This window comes from Empidonax traillii, unplaced genomic scaffold, assembly GCF_003031625.1.
Source record: "Empidonax traillii isolate 1590-97213 ecotype Southwest subspecies unplaced genomic scaffold, ASM303162v1 scaffold62:size2133460, whole genome shotgun sequence".
Taxonomy (NCBI): Eukaryota; Metazoa; Chordata; class Aves; order Passeriformes; family Tyrannidae; genus Empidonax; species Empidonax traillii.
This window is the reverse complement of record NW_020955255.1, coordinates 336082-346069: the sequence shown is the minus strand read 5'-3', so window position 1 is coordinate 346069 and position 9988 is coordinate 336082. Positions and strand designations below refer to the sequence as shown.

The 9988-nt window shown below is 40.4% G+C and overlaps 1 long non-coding RNA gene across 1 annotated transcript in view; it reads right to left on the bottom strand.

Annotated features, from left to right (window-relative positions):
* Positions 1 to 207: 207 nt before the first annotated feature.
* Positions 208 to 9988, bottom strand: part of LOC114055608 — a 41017-nt gene continuing 31236 nt past the window's right edge. Inside the window, exons 8-11 of the long non-coding RNA XR_003570777.1 lie at positions 6535 to 6746; positions 6168 to 6245; positions 5826 to 5889; positions 208 to 2423 (exon numbers count right to left, since the gene is read on the bottom strand). This is a non-coding gene — a long non-coding RNA (uncharacterized LOC114055608). The remainder of the gene's footprint in view (positions 2424 to 5825; positions 5890 to 6167; positions 6246 to 6534; positions 6747 to 9988) is intronic.

Here is a 9988-nt window from a genome sequence, read left to right as displayed (position 1 = left end):
GCAGTTAAAGTATTCATAGATTTTATTAACCTTTTATTATTAATGGAGAAGAAAAAAGACAGTGGCCAGAAAGCATCATTAAGTGAACTTCATCCCTGTTTTCAGAAACTCAGAGCTGTGGACTCTAGGTACTCTCCAAACACCATAATTTGGACTGCCAGGAATGTAATAGAAACTGTAAATTGACACAAAAATGGAAGTGCTTGGGAGAAATAAATTCATAACTACTTTTATTTTTTGGTGAAGAAAACATCAAAGGTTTGCAACTCAGCCTGGAAGGCAAAAATGGATAAAAGGATAGTGCCTATAGTTTCAAAATATTTTTCTCTTTAATGAACAGTTGAAAATATCCATAAATCTCTTCCAATATTACTGTATTTAAAAAGCAGTCAAGTCTTTTGTGCCTGGCATGTTTATAGTAAATCTATTCTCATCTGTCATGTTTGCATAAATTGTCCAAAAGTTCACCCTGTCTTGGCTGTCTTTCAGTTTTCATTAGTACTGAAGTAATTTTTGGAGTAAATGAAGGGGAAAAATGCCCAGAAATTGAGATAATGCATAGAAAGAACAAGACTTGGGATAACTAACAAGAGCAAACACAGCTTTATTCAACCAAATTCAAAGAAATTTCTTTCTTATTGAACTAAATAGTATGAATTGTGCATATAATAAATGAATTGTGTGTAATAAATGAATTGTGTGTAATAAATATATTAATTTTATGTAATAAATAAATGTATGAATTGTGTGTAATAAATATAGAAAATCAAGATGAAATTCCAAATAATATATGATAAGGTGGTAATATAGTGCAAACAGGTATTTATATGGACATCTAACTAATCAAACGGCTCCTGTCAGAGATCTGCTGTGAGCCATCACCCGGATTTAGCACAGCTTTGCACCTTCTTCTGATAGTAAGGACTACCGTGCTGACACAATGTCGGTCCCAATCTTTCACCTTCTTCCTCAATTAAGGAGACATATAACAAAAATGAAGAAAACAGCATGGCAGAACTGCCATGTGGGTACAGCCTGAAATGCGGGGCTGGCTGAAGCCCCTGGAGAGGGACAGAGGGAGGGGAGGTACTGCACAGCTGAGAACCCCTACCTTCTCATGGGACAGAGGATCCAGGTGCCTCTAGAGCTTGTCCTGGCTTAGCTGTCCGCTCCATCCGGGATTTTCCTCAGCACCCACAGCCTGGCAGTCTCCTCTCCCAGCCCCAGCAGCTGGAGGCATCCCCATGGCCCTCCTTGCAGTGCTCAGCTGGGCCTCATGTGTGTTCACAGAAGGCAGTGTGAGCACAGCCCTCTTCCCACCAGGGAGGAAGGAACGAACACGGAGCTTTCATCCGCTCAACAAACATTTCCAAATTCAAAACTTTCCTCTCAGGAATAATTAGAGCCACTTTGAGTGGCATGGTAACTGCAGCATCTAAACACCTTTTAGATTACCTTTAGCACATGGTAGTGACTTGATAAAAAGGGCTGAAGATCAAGGACAGCATTTTGCTGAGTCACTTCAGTAATAAAGAGGTGAATAGGTAAGAAACAACTGTACAGCTGAGCTGCAACCAAAGAAACAAGGAAACCCAGAACTTTCCACTCTAGACTCCCATGGAACCAAACCCGAAGATGTTGAGGAAGAAATTTATCCTGGTCTACTCTCTGCACAATGTGTTCATTACATTTTAAAATAATAGGGCACTATATCTCTTAGCCTTAGGGCACAGTTGCTTGTGATTTCCATTAAAAGTCTTGTTGACAGCAGGGTTTGTTCAGTGACGTGAGAACATAACAATGATTTTTTACAAAGAGTTTTACGTAGGAACTTACATTCACAGAAAGCTATCCACACCTCTGTATCAAAAACAATTTGCAGAATTAAATATTTAACAAACAAGTTTGAGATCTGCAGTGATTAAATTAGTGAGATAATTAGGTAGATATTTAAGGTTAACGTTTACAAGTAGGTTAATTATATCCTTTCCCAAATTTCTGTTTTCATTTCACTTGACACATGTTGCAATAACAGTGAAAGTGAGGCCACACTTGCAGGGATGGCAGGCAAGGCAGCACGTGTCACCAAAGGTGTCTAAACACACGCTTCTGGGGGAACTTTTCTCCAACATACAGTCTTAGAGCTTTATGTTCTTCATGTCCCAGCAGTTCTCCATCTTTTTGGGTGAATTCCTTTGAATAACATTTAAGATCTGTATAAAGAAATATTTTCTACAGGACTTACAGGATATCATAGCTTCAAGACTTCACAGAGCTCTCTGACGTTAATTACAAAAGAGATAGTGTTTAATGCTCTGTACTGAATTTAGTCCACTTGCACAGCTCCCGTGTACAAGACTGCAGACAATACAAAGAGCTGAAATTCCCTCTGATTGGACTTCACAGAGGTTACTTCTCATTTACTGTAATGAAATTAAGAACAAAATCTGCTGCAATGATCAGCTGGATGGTTGTAGAAAATCAAGAAGGGAATCAAGTACTACAATAAAGTTTTAAAAAACTATTTAACAGTTATTTGTGCAGAGGGATAAGGACACAGCACCTGAATTAACTTACATAAAGCTATTTTGCAAACATGTCAAGTCACTGCAGCCATGGGCCCTAAGAAACCAGGGAGCACAGCCATGCAAACACTGCAATGCTGCTAGCCTTGAGCTCAGCCACAAGCTGATGCTGATGAGAGAAAAGGTGCTGAAGCTTTCCAGTAGCAGAACAAACATTTTTCAAGCATTTGAACACTGTTCCCTCTTCTGTATGACAGAGACTACAGATTTGTTGTCTCTTCAGCATACCAGAGCCCTGGGCCAAACTTCCCAAACCCTGATGGCACTAAAATCCCACATATGGGGCTGAGCTTCAAAATTTTCACCCCTAAAACAAGGGAAGTTGAGACCCAGATACTGTCAAACATTATGATATTTGATATACAGATCTTATTTAGACAGCATGAGTGATTTGTAACCATTACATCCATCCCAGTACTTTGTACAAGCCTTCCCTCTTGGTAAACATACAAGGTGTAGTGCACTGAAGGCCTCCCAGCCCAGCTGTCCTCCCCCAGCAATAGGCAGCCTCGGAAAAAGTTCATTATTCATTCATAGTAATTTTTTTGATTCTTCTATATGGGAAGACAGCTATATTTCACATCATGGTCAGGGCTGCCGGGGAGCCCATGCTCACAAGCCGTGGGATCCTGTCCTGTCCCAGTCCCTTGGAGCGAGTGCCTTCAGCTATCCCTGCATGGCAAGGGTGGCTCCTGGAGAGGCTGTGCTACCTCTTGCCCTAACACAACCCCAGAGCTCCCATCCCCTGGAAGAGAGCCCATTTCTCCCCAGGAAGAGAGTGTTTTCTGGCTGTTAACTGACATCTGCTTTCTCTCATGTCGACTCATGGCCCAGCCTTCCCTGCACAGAGCCCTTGGGAGAAGCACATGCCAGGCAGCCAGGCCCAGCCTGCCCGACCCCTCCATCCCCTTGACTGTGGGCTCATAAACTTGTTACCAGAAAAGCAAAGCACACTCATTGTACAGGCCAGGTCTGCGAGGGACAAATGAATAAAATCGTTTGTGTCAGACTTTCTCCAGCTACCATTTTGCTGAGCAAAAGAATGGATATCTGTGTCTTATCACTATCTAAGGAGGATGTACTTTTCTCTACCTCTGCAGCTATAAAAATCAACCTTCTGAGCAAAAGGAGTCACCTTTTAAACTAGAGTAAGCCACAGCAGCTGGTTTTTGCATTCTGCACTGCAAGAAACTCACTGTACACTACGCTGAAACTTTGTTTTCTGAATTTTTTAGGCTGCAAAATCTTACTCAGTGTTGCTTTATTTGGTTTCAATTTTTATTTTTTATTTTATTCTAGTATGGTGCTGTTATTCAATACATTATTTGATCAATTTTGCATAGCATTAGAAAACACTAATGTGCTGATGCCTGCTGGACCCTGCTGATAAGAAGGCTCACAAGACAGGAGCTGGTGAAAATCAGTCGCTGTCCTTTTGAAAAATTAGTTGAAGTAATTCACATTTTTACTTTTCCAAAGAGGCACTGCAACCATTTCTCTTCCTTTTTTATTTATTGTTCAGAACACTGCAACATAAGCACATGCTTCTCTATCCCCCAGACCTACTGCCAGAGACACAACCCTGCTAGGTAGCATTTCAGTGGCGAGCACGGAGGTAGGGACGCTCTGGGCTGCACCGTATTTGAACGAGCGACTGCTGTGAGTATACATGCAAGTAGAGCAACTGATTTTTGAAAGGCAGTTAGATACCCAACCAGTAATTGTGTGCCCAATTACTGTGATTACACATGTAATCATGGTCATTGTGCTTTCAAATGATGCATGTGCTATTCTAAAAATTCGCTGCTGTATTACTAAAATTAATGGGAGCTTTGCCATCAATTTAAACTGATGTAGGATCAAACACTATGCATTGTGGCAGTAGTCTTGATATATCCACGAGCAAATGCAATTTTTGCAACCCAAATGTTAAATTTTCAGAGTGTGTTAAAGCAGTACAAGAGGGATGGAGACATAGTTTCTTAGCATATCTAGATATGTATTCATTATGCATTTGTTAATAAATTATAATTTTTGAGATAGAGTTCTCTATTTGATTCAAACTTAACTGACATGAAGTGAAAACCAGGGCTCTGGCTTAAGACTTCTTCCTTTAATGTTTCCAATTAGCTCAGGTTATATAGCCATGCATGCATTTGTTCATGCCACTATCTTTGGTTTTTGACTGCCTCGTCCTTCAAGGGTTAACCAGGATTTTGCAGTGAAAATGGTGTGCAATACAGTAAGTATAGTGATATGTAGTATTTCACATCTAGTCTTTGTCCATGTTCTAACAATGTGCACTAAATTTCTTACTATTGTCTCTTTTTCTGATTAGTTTACAGCCCTGTAGTTCCAGCTGTTTTATTCTGAAACTCTAAAACCCTGTCACTAGGGAGTTCTGTGTAATTGCCCATAATATGCACCACATTATCCATTTCAGGAACTGTGCTGAAAGACAGCAGCAATAAGGGGTTTTCTAAAGGCAGTCTGGTTTACACTAATGGATCTAACAGGAAGGAAATGCAATTTGAAAGAAGCTGATGCATATGTTCCATTGTTGAATATAATGTTTGATTTAATTATTAACTGTCTGTGATGGAAAGTCAGATCCTGCTCAGTTCTGCTTACAGTTTGGTACTCTCCTACCAGCAAAAACAGACGATTCAGTCTAAGGATTTAAGAGTTCTTTGTAAAGTACTGACATATAATTGTGCTTTTATATAATATCAGCTGAGTAACCTCAGTTGCATGCTTCTTCCATGCAGGCTGGCTTCCTTTTATCAAGCTAAATATACAATATAGAAGCTAACACTCTTTCATTTTTCCTTGCATAAATCAGGAGATTCTTACAGTTAAAAATCTGCTATAATTATTTAAATAAATATGATCCAAACTGAGTTCACATTCACTGCTGTTCATGACTTATTCCTTTTTTTTTTTTTTTTTATTTTACATCTTATGTCCTACATAGCATGGCAGTCAATCTAACTCTGCATCACCAAGGAAGTACACAGTGGACCCAAGTGAATTTTTAGGAAGGAGTTAAAATGTGCTGGCACGACTATACCTACCTTCTTTTATCAGGAACGGAGTATTTGGCAGCCTATTTCAGTCCAATTCTATAATTGGTGTTTTGTGATGTCTAGTAAATTGTTGCATTGTGTTACAAAGGTCCTTAATTCCATGGGTGGGTGTTAACATGGTGTAAGGAATGAATTCATTACAAAGAACTCTTACCTGAAATTCCATTATCCTTTCTTCACCATGGTGACTCCTATCAAACTCATTCATATAATGTAATCTGGAAAAAAACAGGTGTTGATGCTAAATGGCTGCATTTCGAGAGGAGTTTGAAGGTAAAAAATCATAGCTCTTCTGCATCATTCAGAGAAATACAATAGTTTAACACCACTAGTAAATAAAATAATTGAGTAACATAATTTCAGGTTTGTATTTTTATCTGTCTGGGGAGATTATTACCTTTGACACTATCTTAAACAGATGTAGGACTGGAGTTGAAATTAAACAATAGTAATGATATTTGGAGTGCATGCAGAATGGATCTTTTGTTGAACACACCTTTCTACAAGCAGTGCACATAGCATTAGCTCTGTGGGATGTACCTTCCTTTGCAAGTTCCAAAGAGATTTGTTTCTTCTGTCAGGAGGTAACAAAGTTCCTAGGAAATACACCGCCATGCCTCAGACACCTAATTGATTTGGACAGCTTAAGAAAAAGCCAAGACCCCGTCCATCAGGTATTTGTGCTCTTGGTGTCAGTCAGCAGACTTCAGTTAAAGACTATGAAAGAGCCACTGCAGTAAAATCCATCTCAGATTTATCTGAAGACTTCTGCTTGTAATCTGTTCTCTCTTGTAAAGATCTGAGAAGATTCTAAGCTTTTTAAAAACCTAAAACATTTTGAATATTTTGGTTTAGAGAAGTACCTGAGAGCTCAGATCAAAATATATCCAGACTGCTTAGCCCATGATTCCCATCAGAGCAGATTTCTGTTGGGTCTTTCCTGGGTCAGAAGATCAGAGAAACAATCTTTCTTAGGCTGTTTCAGGACTCCTGAAAAGGATTCCTTCTAGAAATCCTTTCCAGAAACCAACAAATTCCAAAGCGTGCAGTTTCTTTCGAAAAGTTAACAAAAAACCTACAAAACAGGTACGAGCTGAAGTCACTTCTCATTTTGCCTAAAGTTTTCCCTTAGTTTCACTGTTACTCCTACTCCTAATTAAAAGTTTATTGAAGCACTTTGCATACTCTAGTGTATTGAAAAAGCAATTGTTGGAGTGAGAAGGAAAACTGTCAGTTCTGAAAATAGCCTGGATTGCTCATGTGTCATTCTCAGTATATGCTGAAATATCCAGAAAAACGTGGCTCATACTGAGGATTGCATCAGATATCAACACATGTATAAGCAACCCTCTCTCCACCTTCTCCTCCTGAGGCTCATTTTTACAAAACACATGGTTAGAACTGAGCTATGCCTCCTGCCACTGGAGTAAACTACAATAGAGCAGAGTACAAAGGAAGTTTATTCCCTACGTATACGTAGGATCTGTCTGTAGAGCTCAGCGTGAGAATTAAGAGCAGACATGTGTAACCAGCACAGTGCAGGGGATGGGGGAAGCAGACTGGTTCGTTTTCTTGGATCCCACGACCAGATCTCAGGTAAAAAGAAGCGCCAAGTGTCAGATCATTTGCAGATCACAAATGCTAGGTTCTTGCCCAGGTCCTGGGAATTCATCCTCCTATCTCAGCCATGCCAGAACCCATCTGGCCTGAGCATTCCCAATGCTCCCCAACGCATCTGTACAGCAAGGATGGTGTGACCAGTCCACCCATCCATTCCCTTCTTCCCTTCTCAACATGCAGCTCCCTGCACTGTTCACGCTTTGTCTTCATCCCGAAGTACTATTCTGTATTTGCTGGCTTAGGCAAGCCCAAGAAGGTGACTGAGAAGTGTATCAGTGGCAACACAGAAGGGCAGTTAAAAAAGGTTGCTGTGAAAATCATATTCACAGGGAGACAGAACTGAACTCACGCAGGTGATTCTCCATGTCTGCTGTGACTCCTCTAGGTAGCAAAACAGGTGAGTTTGCTGCATGCTAATCAGGAAAAAGAACATCTGAAATATGCATCTGCACATAAGCATCTGTGCAGAGTTTCTCCAAACCAGTTCTCAAGCACATTTTTTTTCCCTGTATGGGCCTCTTTTGTACTTTGTTGTGCCAAGAGGCTTATTTTTTATAGGTGGAGAGACCCTATCCACCAGCCATCAGGGAGTGCTATTAATATGCAACATCTTGAATGCATGAGCTGAATGACAAGCTGGCAGTGTTTGAGAATGTGTGGTCCAAGTTTATGTCTCTCCCTGAAGAGGCGAAAAGCCCCTTCCCGAACTCTCTGCCAAACTGTGCAAGAAATGAGAGAAAGGAGAATGGGCAACCTATTTTTCTGTTTCTCTCTTCCTAATATCTTCACCGTGGCGTTTCCTTCCCCTGGCCACAGTTAATGTGAACAGCTGATTTCACATAGTTTGCTACTGAGCTTCAATGTCAGAACACAATAGCAGAGTTGTTAAAGTGGCGTTTTTCTTGAAAAAAATGCTTATGGAAGAAATCGGAAATATTTAATAGACATTATACATACATCGTGTTTTGGATTCGTGTATCATTCTCCACCCTGTGTCTGAAATGTCCTGACAATAGTGAATTAAATTGAGGTTCCGAATTTTAGGCATATTTGCACTTTGCTTTTGGTCACATAGTGTCACTATGCAAGGCTCAACTCAGTGAGTTTTTGAGCCTGGAAAAACTTGCTGAGTGTTTGACGTGCCTGAGTAAGAAAAAAGGATACTGGCATGTCTCATTATGGGCTAGTTACAGGTTGATCTGGAAGAGTGAAGGGGTGTTTCTTACTCTCCTCATTGAGAAGATGGGGAAGGATGCAGAGGGAAGAAGAATCAGTCACCATCCCTGGCCTCTAAACCAACCTGTGGCTTTTCCCAGACACTCAGTGGGGCTCAGGAGATGGACTCTGCTTGTGCAAATTAGCTGCACCTACCTAGTTGTTCACCTAGGTCTTCCTGCACAAGAAGCACTCTGGACACTGTTATGACATAATGTAACCATGCTGTGGTTTGTGGCACTGGTAGGTGCCTTAAAGATATACTTTTAGCTTTTACTAGCTGTTCAGCTTTGGGGTGTTTAGAAAGAACTAGAGAAACAAAGGGCCACAAATGGAAAATTTGCTTCAATCTTGTGATAGAAGAGCCAGAATTTCAGAGATGGGTCAGCGTGTGTCCACGTAGTCTAAGAGCAATGTGTGAACAGAACTGAAACAAGTCCATCTCAGAGATTTTTCCTTAATGCAGCCATTACCAATGAGTCCACATGGTCAAGCAAGGAACTGGTTTTCCAACTCTCCATGGCAGTGTGGCGTTAGATCTGGTGTTGCTGTACTTGATCCCAGCTGGCTGGGGCCTCAGAGGCCATGAGTTTCAGACCAGCATCTCCACCGCAGTATCCATGCTAGAGCCTGGCCTGACCAGCACACGGCTCCGCCCCAGCCTCCACGCAGAGCAGTAACGGGGATGGCAAACTGGGCTTTTCAGACACCAGTTGTTTCCCTGGCATCGCCACCTCCCTCTCTGCATGCCCTGAATCTCTGCCCGCTGCACAACTCTTGGAATCAGTTAAAATGACTTTCGGGATGTTTTCCTCTTGCCTTAAAGGACTCATGTGCTTTGTTTTTCCCTCAGTCACAGCAGAACATAGAAAATAGTCTACATGGAAAACGTCAAAGATGGTTTCTGTGTAAACTGAAGGTAATATCAGTCAAACTAATTTGTTAATTTTATGTCTAAAAATAATTTTGTATTCTGCATTTACAAATTTATATTCTTTCTTATGTTTTCTTTCTTTCCATTTTCTCTATATTCAAGCATTTTCAACTGCTCCAACCATTTTTCACTATTCCATAAAGCAGGTTCATTTACAAGTTATGCTTATCAATCACAAGGGAGATTACATCTTTTCTTCCTTATTATGAGATTGAAGTCCTATCTCTTTTCTGGGAAGATTATGTAGTATCTTACAAAAAATTCTTTTTGATTCAGGAAACAGGGGAAGGTAGGGAAGGTCAGACAAATGCTGCTAAAGGAGTAAAATGATTAGCTACAATGCATCAGCTTGAGATAAAAAAACAGTTACAGTCTGTGGAGTGATGTGGAACAAGTACAAATACATACCTTTATAATGTTATGACCTTCCTAAAAATTCTGTCATGTAAATGTGTTAAAATTTAGATGAGTTATTAAGAATCTCATAAATAGACAAAGTATTAATATGATTGTCCATGCTCATGCCGGAGGGGCTAGCAACAAACTGT